The sequence below is a fragment of the Narcine bancroftii genome, chromosome 1, assembly GCF_036971445.1.
Source record: "Narcine bancroftii isolate sNarBan1 chromosome 1, sNarBan1.hap1, whole genome shotgun sequence".
NCBI classification, from domain to species: Eukaryota; Metazoa; Chordata; class Chondrichthyes; order Torpediniformes; family Narcinidae; genus Narcine; species Narcine bancroftii.
In genome coordinates this window covers 200,395,767-200,411,902 of record NC_091469.1, presented here as the reverse complement: position 1 = coordinate 200,411,902, position 16,136 = coordinate 200,395,767, and the positions used below count along the sequence as shown (strand labels likewise).

The window sequence follows — 16,136 nt, the reverse complement described above, 5'->3', positions numbered from 1 at the left end:
GACAATAGACTCCCCTGCTGTGATTGTCAGCCACTCTTGAGTCCCTTCCTGTCTGTTGAACCATTGAACAATAAAGGACAAAAAAAGAGGCCATTTTGCCCATCATGCCCATTTTACCTTCTCCAAAGTGAAAAAGCCTTCAATTTCCATATAATCTTTCCCATTCATTTCAAAGTTTTTGATGTGCAATCACCCCTGGAACACAGCACACACCCACAAGCAGTAATAAAGAGTGCAGAGGAGATTTACAAGAATGTTGCCAGGCCTTAAAGAAATGAATTGCATGCAAAGGTTAAACAGGTTAAGTCTTTATTTCCTGGAGCATGGATGAATGAGGGGTGATTTGACAGAGGTATGCAAAATTATGATGGGCTGTTGCGGTCACGTGCCTACCTTTCTCGAGAGGAGAGTGAGAGCATCAGCAAATGAGATGGTCAGAGGAATTTGGCTGGGTGGTGTTTGGGGAGTTGAAGAATGCAGTATTGTGTCTAGTGAATAATAAGAGAAACACAACTTCATGGTGTACTGAAAGAAACGCGAGTGTATTCTTTATTTGTTTGTAAGCTGTGGTCACTCAGTGCCATTACAAGTGGTGACCCCGTGAGATCACAGAACCTTCTAGTTTAAAGTGGATAGGGATGAGGATAAACCCTTTGTAGGAGCAGTTGGGGAGATCAAACTGAAGATCCCCCCTCCCTTTTAATTAATAATGCATCACAATTCTCGAAGCATTGCTCTGCCCTCAGGGTGATGAGTGAGATGTTGAAGTATGGTTTACTTGTGGAGCGACTGCCAGATCAGATTGCCTGTGAAGTGGAGGATCTCTTAGTGGATCCGGATGGTAATCTCCCATACAACATGCAGTATACTCAGCCATCAAGAGAGGCTCGTATTGCCCAATTACTAGCTGATGACACCCTAGGTGATAGGTAACTATCATAGATGTTAAAGAGGTGGCGCAGGCTGCCGTTGAAGGCGATTTTTGGAAACAGAGGTTCCTTCGATGTTTACTTAGTCATGTTCAAGAGTATTTGGTAAGAGTCTTTCGACCAATTGGCAGATCATGCCGACCTCGTTATGTCCATAACATCTGTATAGAAGATCGAAGGATAGACTTCTTCCCCTAGTGAACAAAAGTAAATGGAATTGGAAGAACTGTTTACTACGCCTTGTGAAACACCAGCACCTTCTCAATTGAAGATAACTGAGGCAGAGCAACAAATGACAACACTGACAGCAGTTCCAGGTTTTGGGCACACAATGGAAGTCCTCCTGTTGACCTGGTTGACCTTGGTGGTTGAGGACGTGGTAGAGGTGAAGAACGGCGTATTTGTAAAATGGCAGCGCAGATGTATCGCCAGGCTTAGTGTCTTACCGGATTTCAAAAAATAGCATTAATTGATCTGCTTATTTCCTGTGTGTCCATTCAATTTTGCACTTTTGGTCATTTGTTACTGATGCAACAATACAGATTTGGATTATCCATTCTACTTTAACCAACTGTCTCTGGAGTTAGTTAGTAAGGACACTGCGGGCACGTATCCAACTCACTCCGACAGGAAGGGCCCGGCGCCGGCATTGAGACTGTAAGCAAAGATGAGGGAAGGATGGAGGCCTGCGTGCTAGGCTAAGGCTAAATCCACATCTGCCAGTGCTACCTAGCATCTTCCTTTCCAATGTTCAGTCTCTGGCAAACAAGCTGGACGGACTAAAGATTTGGACCCTCACACAAACAAGGCTCATGGATTGCAACGTCATGTCTTTTTACAGAGGCGTGGCTAAACAGCGATGTCCCAAACAATGTGGTGGAACTGGAAGGGCCCATGTCCTTCCAAGATTTTACCAAAATGTATCATCCCCCACAAGGGGAAATAAAATCTTAGATCTTGTCTACCCAATGTGGCTGATGCATACAAAACCACTACCCTCCCCCACCTGGGACACTCCGACCATCTTTCACTGTTTCTATTTCCCAGGTATAGCCCAGTCATTAAACGTGTGAAACCCACAATGAAGACTAAGATCTGGATTGAGGGTGCTGATTCTGTTTTTCAGCAACAATTCCAACACACAGACTGGAGCGCGTTTGCTGCCCATGCTACCACAGACTCTCAGATTAATATTGATTTATATACCAATTCTGTACTCGAGTCATCATGGATGGAGTGACATCACAAAAACAAGTAAACATTTTCGCTAATCAAAAACCAAGGATGAACAGTGAGGTTCACCTCTCGCTCAAAGACAGAGATTCAGCCTTCAGATCTGGAGGTCGGAAGACATACAGCTTAGCCTGGGCCAACCTGAGGTGAGGAAACTCTCAGGCTAAACACTCATACAAACAAAGGATCGAGGAGCATTCCAACTCCTCGGATCCCCAGGGCATTTGGTATGGTTTACAGATCACTACAGACTTCAAACCACCTCGTACTGTGCCCCCTTTCAGCTGTGCTTCGCTCAATTACTTCTTCGCTCGCTTTGATCGAGAGAACAAGAAGGTCACCCTCAAAGCAGATCTCCCACCTGGCGAACTGCCTCTCTCATTTTCCACTTCAGCTGTTTGTGCCACCCTGAGTAGGATGAATGTATAGAAGGCGGGTGGTCCAGCTGGTATACCTGGCTGTGTGCAGGGCAGTTGGCTGGGTCTTTATGGACATTTTCAATTAGTCCTTGGCCCAGGCAGTTGTCCCCACAAACTCCAAGATTGCACCATCATGCCAGTGGCGAAGCATCCCACCGCCATGAGCCTGAATGACTTCCGTCCAGTTGCACTCACCCCATCATTGCCAAGTGCTTTGAGATACTGGTTCTATCACATTTGAAATCCTGTTTTCCCACCATCCTGGACTCCCCTCAATTTGCCTGTTGCACCAATAGCTCTCATTTCCATGGCACTTCACTCTGCCCTGACCCACTTGGACAGCCCCAATTCTTGTGTCAGAATGTTGCTCATTTACTTTAGTTTGGCATTCATTACTGTGATTCCCTCCAAATTGATCACAAAACTTCACCAGCTTGGTATCAGCTCATCCCTCTGCAATTGGACCTTGGACTTTCTGACTAATAGACCCCAATCTGATAAGTTAAACAACCTCTCCTCCTCCATTCTCACCCTGTGCCTCAGGGCTGTGTGGTGAGCCCTTTTCTGTACTCCCTTTTCACCTATGACTGCACTCCTGTACCTGGTTCTGACTCCATAAACAAGTTTGCAGACGACACCACAGTGGTTGACCTGATCAGAGGGGATGATGACAAGGTCTACAGTGATGAGGTCCAGGTCCTGGCCACGTGATGTGCCGACAATACCTGGACCTTAACACTCAGAAGACCAAGGAGATCACTGTGAACTTCAGGTGTGCTGGAAGTCACACTCATGCCCCTATCTACATCAATGGAGCTGTAGTGGAATATATACCAAGCTTCAGATTCCTTGGTGTCCACATTCCAATGATCTCATCTGGCTCCTGATCTCCTCCATTCTGATCAAAAAGATGCAACAGCACCTTTATTTCATGTGGAGCATCAAGAAAGCTCACTTCTGTCCAGGACACTGATGGATTTTTACTGCTGTACCATTGAGAGCATACACACATCTTGGTGTTGTATGGCAATTGTCCCATAAAATATACCAGCAGGTGGTGAAAACTGCCCAGTGGATTATTGGCACCCAATTGCCCACCTTTGAGAGCATCTATCAGAAACTGCCTGGCCAGGGCGAGAAGAATTATCAATGATGCATCTCACTCTAACTATGGACTTTTTACTCTCCTTCCATCCAGTAGGTGCTACTGGAACTTCCGTTCCTGAACCAGCAGGAAGAGCTTCATTCCTGAGGCTGTGATCCTGCTGAACCTTACATTACAGTGCTGACAGTATTGCACCCCTATTGCACTGTCAGTTCTTTTATATTTGTTTGTTTGATGGAGCACTTGCTTTTATTCTCAGTTACTTGTAAATAGCACTATTCTTTGTACTTCTGGCTGAATCTAATATTATCTAATCTAATCTGTTGGAAGCATTGGAGATTTCCCTGGTCCTGACAGCCACCTTGCGACTTCTACAAATGGCAGCCAGGAAATGACCAGGCCCAGTAGTAGAGGCAACTGCTGCTCATGGACACGTCGGCCGCCTTCTTTTCTTTAAAGACCATTTCACAGGTGTTTAATTTCTTGTCAATTCCGGTGCAGAGAATCTGTGGTCCCTCCAACCACGGAAGAATGCAGACACCCCAATATGTCATGTGCTCTTTCAGCTGTGAATGATTCTCATATTCAAACATATGGCCAGAGGTCACTCACGTTGGATTTCAGTCTCAATAAATCTTTTTGGTGGGTTTTCACAGTTGCAAACGCAGAGTCGTGCTAACCACTAGTTCATTCATTTCTCAGGTAACATTTTTGCTGTCCTGGCTAATAATCATCCTTCAACTAGTGTTATAACTATGATTTATGGCTGTTGTCACATTGCTGTACAGTGGCGCAGTTAGCACAGCTCCTGTGACTGAGTTCAATCATGACCTTCAGCTCTGATTGTGTGGAGTTTGCACGCTCTCTCCTTGTGATCAGAATTGGCTTTTCTCCCACACCCCAAAGACCTAGTAAGTTGAAAGACTCATTCCACTCGGACACACTCACTTTGCCCTCATTCTGTCAGGAAGAAGATTCACACACGACAAGATTAATGGACAGTTTTCCTGCCACCATTATCAGACTCCTGAACCAATATAGTAAAGTGCTGATGCTCCTGCTATTTTTTTTTAAACTGTGCTCTCTCTGTAACTCTGCCCTCAATACTGTGCTGTACTGTTCAACCATGTATGGGTTACCTCAGTGGACTGCTCACAGAACAAACTTTCTCACCATATATCAGTTCATGTAAAAATAATCTTCACATCCAGACACAAACAATGAATTTGAGCTTAATAACTTAACTGAATTGCCCACTGTCGATTGTCACTGGTGACTCATTGGGTGTGTGATGATGTATGTGAGAATACTTAAAGAAATTCTTCATGGTGAGCAGACTGAGGCCAAATAGCTGTAGGGGAGAAACAGAAAAAGGGATTCAAAGTGAACATTCCTGAAGAGTTTCACCATTGACCTGCACCATTGGGGATTCCAAGAATCAGACCATTCCACATAAAGAGCCAGGAAAAGGAAATGGAGGAAACAAAGTGTGAAAGAGAAGCTGGGAAATTGAAAGCCATTGTTCCAATAACATCCTCTTGCACCCCATGTGACAGGAACCCCCAAGCTCTGATCAGTGTAATCAGCCACCCTTGCAAACATAGGAATACTTAAGGCCATATACTGTGGTCTTACTCAAGGATGGGTGACAAACAACAGCAGATAGCATCTGTGGGGAACTGATGGGAATGTGGGGCAAACATATTGGGATCAGTGTAGGTAGGACTGGTGTAAATGAATGCTTGAAGATTGGCGTGGACTCACAGAGTCTGTTTAAAATTTTAAAATTTAGACATAGAGCATAGTAACAGGCCATTTTGGCCCATGAGTGTCACTTTAACCTGCACCCTTGGTACGTTTCGAATGGCAGGAGGAAACTGGAGCCCCCCGGGGAAAACTCATGCAGACACAGGGAGCACGTACAAACTCCTTACAGACAACACAGGATTCGAACCCCAGTTCCGATCACTGGTGCTGAAAAGGCATTGTGGTAACCACTACACCAGTCATGCTGTCCTCTACTTTCTTTGCTGCATTGAATGAAGGGTTTAGTGGGAGCTTGCCATGTGCAGAGTCATTGCTGTATGTACTGTTGCATTGCAGTGACTGCACTTAAAAAACACTTTTTATTGAGTGTAAAGCCCTAAGATCCTGAAAGGAGCTAAACAAATACAAAACTGATTGCCTTTTGATTCTCAGCCTTAATGAACCTTGCATTATTGGGCTCACTTCTGCACCAGTAAGACTCAACAAACAATAAAGTTTAACTATGTGATGCCATAACCTCAATGCAGACCCCTTTAATACTAAATACTGGAGCGGACATAGAAACTGGAACAGGAGACACAGTAAACCCAGCAATCTTTCATGTACAATGAGATTGGAACTGGTTTAAAAATAGCAAACAATGCTTTAAAATTGCAGCCATGCCTTTGTTACATGTTTTCTCCAGGGAACTTGAAGAAAAAAATTTCAAAACCTGTCTAAAAAATATAAATGGTATCTGTGGGAAACCTCCTTTGAAAGAGTTAACTGGTAGGCCATTTCCTCTTGCACAGCTGCCTTTTGCTGGGGATGTTAATGAAACCTGGTGATGTAAATGCTTCTGGTTTATGCAGTCAGTGGGAATTTTCCTGAGTGGCAGAAAGCAACTGCAGCATACTGAGCAGCACGCTGATTTGACAAACGGTTACTAGGAAATAATAAACTGGCAAAATAATTCTGCATTGGACATACTTACCAGTGCATAAAGAGCTTGAAAAGAAGACAACATCTTGTATCATTTATCTTCCTTAAATACCCAAGCTGCACAAAGTGTAACAAAAAATTTTGATGAATGGTCTTACATTTTCATAGTCTACCTGCATTCTTTTGTATCTTCAACCAAACAAGGACTAATGGAAAGAAGAAAAAAAATCCAAACATAAAGTTTACTGACTGACATTCTTCATTACAAATTGCCTCTTAATTTCCATAAATCATACAGTCCATGACCAGGAGGTGAAATATAATCCATAGTCAGGTCAGCATCACAGGAGCTCTATTATAGACTATCTCATCAGGACTTGTATTTTGCATCATCCGTGTGTGCTTGTGTATGTCTGTATTTTGTGTGTCTTTGTAAATGTGCATCAATGTATGTGCTCATCTCTGTGTTTAAGTGAAATTATGAACTAGTTTCATAGCATCTAGGTCTGTATGTCTATGTGTGTTTTGGCATAGTGCATTATGTGTATGAGTATGTTTGTAACCCTAATGCCTATGTGTGTATTTTGCACCATCTGTGCGTGTTTGTGTTTTGCCATACGTGTGTGTGTGTGTGTGTGTGTGTGTGTGTGTGTGTATGTTTGTGTTTTGCCATACGCGCGTGTGTGTGTGTGTGTTTGTGTTTTGCCATACGTGTGTGTGTGTGTGTTTGTGTTTTGCCATACGTGTGTGTGTGTGTGTGTGTGTGTGTTTGTGTTTTGCCATACGTGTGTGTGTGTGTGTGTTTGTGTTTTGCCATACGTGTGTGTGTGTGTGTGTGTTTGTGTTTTGCCATACGCGCGTGTGTGTGTGTGTGTGTATGTTGCCTGTGTATTTGTACAATGTATTCCTATTTTCAGAGGGTTGGTGTTGTTCAGAACGCAATGTGAAGCACACATCATTACTTATTTTACTGCCTCATTTGAATATGATGAATACCATAGCCCTTTATTTGTTCACTACATCCAAATAATTGCAGAAACTGAGAGATTCTAGGCAATTAATCACAGCATTTCCCATAATCCACTCCAAACACGACATTGAACAATAAAATGAATTAACCTTTGTTGAAGAGATTTTCTTCATCTTTGTATATTCCACAATAAGTGCATTTCATAATATGTTGATACGACTGTTATTTTGTGTTGCACTTTGAAGAAGTCTTTAATTTGCTTGCCGTTGTTTGAAAAGGTGCCTAAACAAATAGGGTTTGATGGAAAACAGTAGATTTACTAACACTGAACCCTGTTCTAAGGTTACTATTCATCTAATACAACCAAAGTTGGCACTCACATCTGGTGCTAGGTACTTAGTGCAATTATTTATGATTTCCACCAAGATTTAGAAGCTCATCGCCGGCCTTGTAACGCAGTAACTGATTGCACTGCTAATGTAATTAAGAAAAGATTATGATGTCCACGTGTCACAACAGATGGTGGCATTCACAGCAATCCACAGACGCAACTGGCAAACAACTGCACAAGGGCAGCAATATTATACAGCTGGAGTGCAGCACCTACATTCCAGTGCATTAACTCTTGAGTGTTTCACTGAGCTTGGGAAGCATTTGCCTTTGTCTTGGTGTTTGTCTCCAGAAACCCCTCCACCACTCTTTTTTTTCCCCACTACCTCCCCCATTTACCCACAGCAGTCAAGATCAACTTCTGACAAGACGCATTGTAGTTTCCCTCACTGATTCAGTTTGGAATCCTTTTCCAATCAGAATATCACTTAAAAAAAACACTCATTTTGAGGAAGGATCTCTGGCCTGAAACACTAACTCTGTTTCTCTTTCTCCAGATGCTGTTTTCCAGCATTTTCTGTTTTTATTTAAAATTCCAGCATTTGTGCTTTTTACTTTAGATTCGTTCACTAGAAAAGAAAATGCTTGGGATAATAATTCACTGTTTTACTCCTGTTTCTGATTAAGATATGTATATACTGGTATTTAAATGTACTGGAAATGGATCCAACTTCTTGATTTAAGAAAGAGTCTCTTGAAGCAGTGCCTCTCAGAAATATTTAGGTCTTTTTGTCATTTACACATTAAAAAACGTCATCAACAAATCTGGGTGAGAGGTCACAGGCTAGCTGTGATTCAAATATTTCCCAATCTGGCCTGATTACAGAGAAGAAACCTTTTGACTTCCTCAGCTGTCAATGGCCAATTCCTATTGGTGGGATCTTGCTACAAGCATATTAACTTCTGCTCTTCCTACATTTTAAGCGTTCAATAAGACTTCGGGGGCATCCTAAGATTGAAAAAGAGTAGATTGAAAATGTTGATTTCATCCTCTTAAGAAGGCAAAAAAAAAAATCACCAAATTTCATTTTATTCTGCAGGAACAGTCAAACAATGCTTGTCTGCCAAACATCACATCACCTAGGCTTTTGCTGTTGGAGGTTCTACCTCTACCTGACTAGCTCCATTGCACATGGCCACTTCCCCAGCCTACATCTTGCAGAGAATCAGGATCATAAGGTATAGTTTCAAGCAACAAGTTCACTGGAGTATATTGGTCAACTTTTGATCATCATTTACAGGAAATAATCATCACTAGCCAACCCTAATTGCCTCTATCAGGGCAGGGTGAACTTCAGAAAGCAGTTAAGAAACAATCAATTCGATGTGAGTCCAGAATCATTAACAGGTGAAACCAATAGAATTGTTGGATAGGCATTAAGATAATCTAGTAATTTTAATGCCACAGTTTATTTTATTACTTAACTTCAATGATTGCCAGTTACGATGGGGAGATTTGAACTCCTGACCTTAAATCAAAATCCCAGACTTCTGTATCATTGTCCCACAACTTAACCACTGGGCCACCATACCCAATAAAGTGCATGACCTCATTTATTCAAAGGGTCACCACTGGGCACATTACCTAAGCAGCCAATCATATTTATTTCCATTGATTAAATAACTTACTGACCAGTTAATCAATATGAAAGAATGCCTTCTTTGTGCGAGCTGAGTAAGGAGATCAGTGGCTGGAGGGGTAAAAGTTTCATTCATTACTGATATTGTCAGATTCTTAGGCTTGAGGGGAATCGAAAGATTTGGAGAAAGTGTCAATAAAGTGCCTAGGTGGAAAGTTCAAATCTATATTTGTTGTGACATGTACCAAGGTGCAATGAGAATTTCATTTTGCGCACAATCCAGTTAATCAACTCCTACACAGTATAACAATAAAAATACAAATCAGAATGCAATTATAGAGTTAGAGATCAGTTAGAAAAGAGCAAAGGCAACATTATTTTCCTAGTGGGAGGTTCATTCAGGAGCCTAATAACAGCAGGAAGCCAATTGTCCTTGAATCTAGTTGTACATGATTTCAAACCTGTGGGTGGCATAATTAGCTTAGTGGTTGGCACAACACCTTTACAGCGCCAACGACTGGGACAAGGATTTGAATCCTCTGCTGTCTGTAAGGAGTTTGAACTTTTTCCTCCGAATCTGCATGGGTTTTCCCCGGGGGCTCCAGTTTCCTCCCACCATTCAACCGGGATGTAGGTCAATCACGAGTAATTGGTGGCACAGGCTCATGGGCCAAAATTACCTGTTACCATGCCACATGTCTAAATAATTTTTTTTTTAAATCTTCTTCCTGATAGGAGGAGAGTGAAGAGAGTCTGGCCAGGGTGGGATGAGATTTTTAATTTGATTGCCACTTTATGAAGGTAGCAGGAAGTGTAGAAGGATTTGATGGTGGGTGGGGAGGGGAGGGGAGGGGGAGTTTGTATGACAGTCTAAGTGGTGTTCACAGCATCAGCCATGATCCTGATGAACGGTGGAGCAGATTCAAAGGTGTGAATCGTGCTCCTGTTTCTAATGTTTGTTGAAATGTTAAAGATCACATCAGTTCTGAAACCCTATGGATGTTGTTGAGGCTCTTTGCAGTTCCAGCATTTTTGGTTTTGTTGCCTCTTTTTGGGAACTGGTTTCAATTAACCAGGACACCTTTGCAATGTCATCCAACCTTTTTTTATTCAGTTTTGTTTTGATGCATGATTGGATGGTGTTGGTTTAGGATATTATCAGGTTTGGTGGTTCACTGAGACAAATCTGGACACGTTTTACAATAAAAGGTAACTTTATTGAACACACGGCAAACAAACAGGTGAAGATTTCAAATGATAATTAATTACTCTACTACTAAATAACTATCTGGACATTCACATTGGACCCATGTTGGACTTTGATACCGAGTGGCTGTCTACCTACTACACAATACGAGACAGAACTATAACGGTGTAAGATGGCACATTGGGCACAAGGAACTCCAATACCGGTAGCTGCCTACCCTACCGCATTCTCCCGCACATGTAGTCACTTCACAGATGGGGACTTTCAAACCCTCCACATTCCCTGTATCGACAGAAGTGCAGCTCTCAGCAAGCACTGATCTATCACAGTACCACGACTCAACTCAGTGCAGGGCACATCTTATCCGCTACTCTTCCAGCAATATCCACAGTAGCGACCTGGCGTGGAGCAATTTCCGGGGCTTGAACCAAGAGGCAGAGAGAAAGAAATGTGGTATGCAGCGATGTTTTATACTGTTCTGAGCTGGGCAACTGGCCAAAGATGACACTGAGTCATTTAAATGAGCCATCAGTAAGGTGTGCACTAATGGGTGGCCAGAGTCCAACCTTGATACGACTTCCAAATAAGTTTCAGACATGGCAGTCACATGACTATCTGCAATTCACAAAGTTCCAGACAGGGAGGCCACGTGTTCTTCCACAATCCACATATAACAAATGGGTTGAGATTATTTTCTTTGGATAAAAGGCCATAAAGAGGAGACAAATCAAGTTCAAAGGGCAGGCATAAATTTGGTTCACTGTCTCATGGAGAGACAGTACTGCCAATAATATGACACTGCACAGGTGTCTGACTTTGTGGGTGGGTTGAAAAAGAATGTTATGTTGAAAAGGACTGGCCATTCCCTCAATGTATCTTGGACAATGTTCATCAACCAACCAATCCTGAAAGGAAATTTGGTGACTGCTTCACCAAACACCTGGGGAAATAAGTGGGGGAAGGGGATGTTGATGTTGCTCTTAGAGCTATCGTAGACTCAATGGACATAATGGTCTCTGTGATAAAAGAATATGAGAACATCTGTGAATGAACTGGCTTCATTTGCTACATTGCAATGGTGACTTCACTTCAAAGGTCCATTCGGTTTTTTTTCCCTTTTGGTTAGTGCTTCTGCAACCTCCCTATCAGAAGTACTGGGTATGTATTTGCATCTGCAACCCCAATTTTTGAGACTGGATTTGGCACAAACCATGAAGGAAGTATGAAATACTCAGCTTAATTTGGCCCCAATTCTCTGGCAAGATGATGTGACTGTGTAGGTTTAGATTGCTCACAGAATGGGGCCAGTGGTATTTTCTCCACATCGAAGGTCCAACAGAGTGTGGCACACAAGATGGTGTCCCCACCTTTGAAAGTCTAGTCCTCAAAGGAAACAGCAGACTGGTGCAGGGCAATAGAGTGAGAGAACACTAGTGTGGAATAGCAGTGATTTAGATTATGGTAGGAATGGCTTTGTGACCAAGTTTGCAGATGATACAAAGGCAGGTGGAGGTAGTGTTGAGGAAACCCAGATGCTGCAGAAAGACTTGGACAGATTAGGAAAAAGGGCAGAGAAGTGACAAATGATATACAATGTCAGAAAGTGTACTTTAGGAGAGGAAATAAACAGGCGGACAATTTTCTAAATGGGGAGAAAATTGAAAATTCCCAGATGCAAAGGAACTTGAGAGTCCATGTGCAGGATAGCCTGAATGTAAACTTGCACATTGAGTTGGTGGTGAAGTGTTGGCACTCATTTCAATTTCAATAGGAATAGACTATAAGAGCAGGATGTAAAGTTTAGGTTTTATAAGGCATTGGTGAGACCTCACTTGGAATATTGTGAGCAGTTTGGACCCAAAAAGGGTGTGCTGCCATTGGAAGGGGTTCAGAGGAGGTTCATGAGGATAATTCTGGGAATGAAAATGTGGTCATATGAAGCCTGGGAGAGGATCCTACAGGGGAGGAGTCCACAGCAGCTGATCTGAGTGGGGCTGGAGACTGAAAACTTCACAGCAGGCTGTGGCTGCTGGAGATTGGCTTCTGGGAACCAGGTATTAGGGCCGGCCGGGATCTGAGAGGGTGCTGATGGCGAAGCATGGCTCCCAATAGGGCTCAGGCGCTGACAGCTTCCTGATTGTATCAGGGGTTAGGAACAAAGGGCAGAGGGAGACTTGGATGCCTGGAGCTTGGGATCACAGTTAAAGCAGGCAAGAGCCGTGTGGCTATGGGATGTTGTGGGCGGCAGGTGACGGGATCCACAGACATTCGATGTCTCTGTAGAAACTCTCTTTTGTTTTTCTTTCTCTTCTTGAGCGTGGCGCTAGACTAGTGGCACCTCTTTCAGTGCCTTTTCAGGGCAAACAAAGGAGAAAGGATTTTTGAGTATTTTGTGTTCATAAAAAATAGAGGGAATCTTGATCTTGAGTAATGCAAGCCTGTCTGCTTGTCAATCCCACCAAGCACAGTTTGCAGAAGCACATTGCAACAGAACCCTGGTGTGTCTGTCAACAGGTAGAAAATACACCAATTGCCACCTGCTTTTCACCATTTCAATCAACTTTGATGAGTATTTCATTTTTTGTAGCCCTGAATCACAGAAAAAATATTTGTGTTGTTGAATCAATAATTTCATGGTAAAAAAAAATAAAGTGAATAAAGAGGAAGCAGTTTTGTCTTAATTATCTTCCCTGATCACACGTTTCAGTAGACTTGCAAATGGCGCTCACATCATTCCCAACAGTGGTGGTAAGATGGGTTCCAGCAATTACACTGGTTTTATTTTCTCATTTTATAACCAATTAAAGTACTTAGGATTTTGAACTGTACATTATTGTTAAGTACAGCTTTGTTGCCAGTTATTAAAATTATCCATTTGGGGGGATTTTTATTTACTGGATGTTGGCAATGATCTGGTGCTGCACTGAGCTCACCATATATTAGAAAAGGGTGTCAGTCAGTGATGGTGGTGGAATTGCGTTAAGGTAGAAGAGGGTTAATGAGTCCTATCCCCAGCAGAGGAATACCCTTCATTATAGGCTCAGCTGTGGTAGTAATGGGAAAGCAGACTCTGAATTAAAATAAACACATAGAGTGTATTTTGGACAAGGATAGTTATTTGATTGCAAGCATTACTATGCATATCTGTGTAAGATTGGAAGGAAAATAAATGGACCACCTGCTCCTTGCCATTCTGGAAGGGATGCTGGAGATGTGAGTCACCAACTGCCCCCTACTGCCTCCTAAAGATATGTGCAACTCTATGCAGAGTGCCATGTACAGTTTGGTCTCCTTATTTGAGGATATGCCTGCATTGGAAGTAGTTCAGTGAAAGTTTATACCGAGAAAACCTGGAAGGGGCAGGTTGTCTGGTGTGTCTGAAGTGTTGAGTCTGCAGTTTGGAAGAAAGGCTTGACTGAAATGTATAAGATCCTTACAGGGTGAATGTGGATCCGATTTTTCTCCAGAAAATAATAATAGAAGCCGTTCCTGAGGTCAAGGATGGGGTGATTTTTTTTTTTTTTCCTTTTCAAAGTTTGTGAATCTTTGGGCTCTCTTTCTCTAAAGGCAGTCAGAGAAAGGTCTTTTATCCTTTTTACACAGTCTCTTCATTTCGGGAAATTTTTCCCCTTTCAACTTGGCTATGGGTAAACCCTTATGTCGATGTGTTTAATTGCATTTTGTGTAAGGTTAATATATGTGGATTGGCAAGTGAACACACGTTTCATTTGCTGGGTCTGGGTGTCTTGAATGCCACTCACTGCTCATCACCTAGCAAAGGGGGAATGCTAAAAATGGTTAACAGTTTAATGGGCAACTAATTGGGAAATCACACGGGGGTGAGGGTCGGAACCAATGTGTTAGGCAAAGAGGAAGGCAAGGTATGTCCCAATCAAGGAGCTATCTCGCTAAACCAGGATGAGGTACAAAGAAAGAAAATGCAAAGTTCGCAATCCTCATACGAGAAGAGGATCTGAACCTCTCGCCAATGACACTGGTCGGTGAGGGATCTGTACCCCGTCCATCCTCTTTGCTTCATTGGTATTCAAAATACTGCTCATGTGTCTAAAGTTGCCTATTCCCCTCCAGGCTCCCAACATCTCTGGGAAGTCAGGGTCCCAACTGACGGCACTGCCTCAGAATACACAGCTGCGATTGGCTTAAGTTTCTGCTGTATAAAATGGCAGACTGAAATGGAAATTTGCAGGTTTTGGTCATTCCAGTGTGAACGACCATTGCTGGCATATTGGAGGCTATCCATATCAGAAAGATCCCACGAATGCTGTAAAAATCATACATGACTGGGCAGATTCCTGTCCAGCAAGTAGGTAAGTGGAAATAAGGTCAAGGTTTCATTCGGATCAGGTGTAATCTTATTAAACAGCAGAGCATGGATGAGGGGCTGGGCGACCTCGTCCTGCTCCTAAATCACATGCTCACATGTTTGCATCTCATTATCTCCTCAGAGACCTAAGGAAATTTGTCTCGACTTCAGTATCCCTTACCAATTTTTACATATCCACCAGAGGAACGATCCTGTGCAGATGCATCACAGGAACTGCTCTGCTCAAGACTGCAAGGAACTGTAGAGATCTGTGACTACAACTCAGGCCATCACACAAACCAACCTAGACACCCCCCCTTCATCGACTCCGAGTATACCTCCCCCTGCCTCAGGAAACTTGCCAACAAATTAACAGAATCAATCCAACCCAGTAACACTCTCTTCTCTCCCCTTCAGTCAGGGGAGAGAATGCAAACCTCAGCTTCAAGGACACTTCCTTTCCTGCTGTTATCAGACTCACTGGAAAAAGATGGTATCCTGTGTTGTGTTAATTGTATGTTTCTCTATTTGCTGTACTTTTTGACTTACTGTAACACTACACCCTATATTATTGCTCTATCTGCTGTTACCCGTGCCAAATAAGGGGATTGCGCAATGTATGTCATCTTCAAAGACTTTAATTTCAAACGTCAGGTTCAAGTTCCTTGTCACATGTACCAAGGTCTTGTGAAAAGATTTGTTTTTCGTGCAAGCCAGTATATCATCCCATTCATAAGCGCAACAACTAAAACACAGTGCAGAATGCAGCATTACAGAATGAGATGGGTTAGAATGAAGCCAGGGCAATAATACCTTACTGGTGTGAGGTTTGTTCAGGAGTCTGATTGCAGCAGGAAAGAAACTGTCCTTGAATCTGTTGGAGCGTCAATTCATACTCAGCAATCTTTTTTCCTGGCTGAGGGAAAGAGAAGAAAGTGTGGCTGGGGTGGTGTTGTGAGCGAGGAAACAGGTTTGGTAGGTCTCAAAGGCAAGGACTCTGAACACAGGTTTGATGAGGAAATATGTATTTTATTTACAGAAAGCAAATGTGGGAAATGGGTAACTGATGCAACACACACACACACACACACAGAGACACACAGTTTATAGCAGCTGTGGGAAAGAAATAATGGACAATTAATAATAAACATGGGGAAAATAATGTGGGAACAAAATATACACACACACACACACACTGAACTGGTACATACAATGATCAGGGAAAAATCACTACGATACCCCACCACCCCTCGACTCAGTGCAGGTACGGCTCTATGCTACAAGGGACACT

General features: G+C 42.7%; 1 long non-coding RNA gene across 1 annotated transcript; it reads right to left on the bottom strand.

The window, feature by feature from the left end:
• Positions 1-208: 208 nt before the first annotated feature.
• On the bottom strand, positions 209-15,752 carry LOC138747291 (uncharacterized). The gene is made up of 5 exons (XR_011347430.1): positions 15,659-15,752; positions 7,494-7,626; positions 6,427-6,491; positions 4,932-5,037; positions 209-1,123 (listed from the first exon to the last, which is right to left on the bottom strand). It is a non-coding gene; the product is annotated as an uncharacterized lncRNA (long non-coding RNA).
• Between the last annotated feature and the right edge of the window lie 384 nt (positions 15,753-16,136).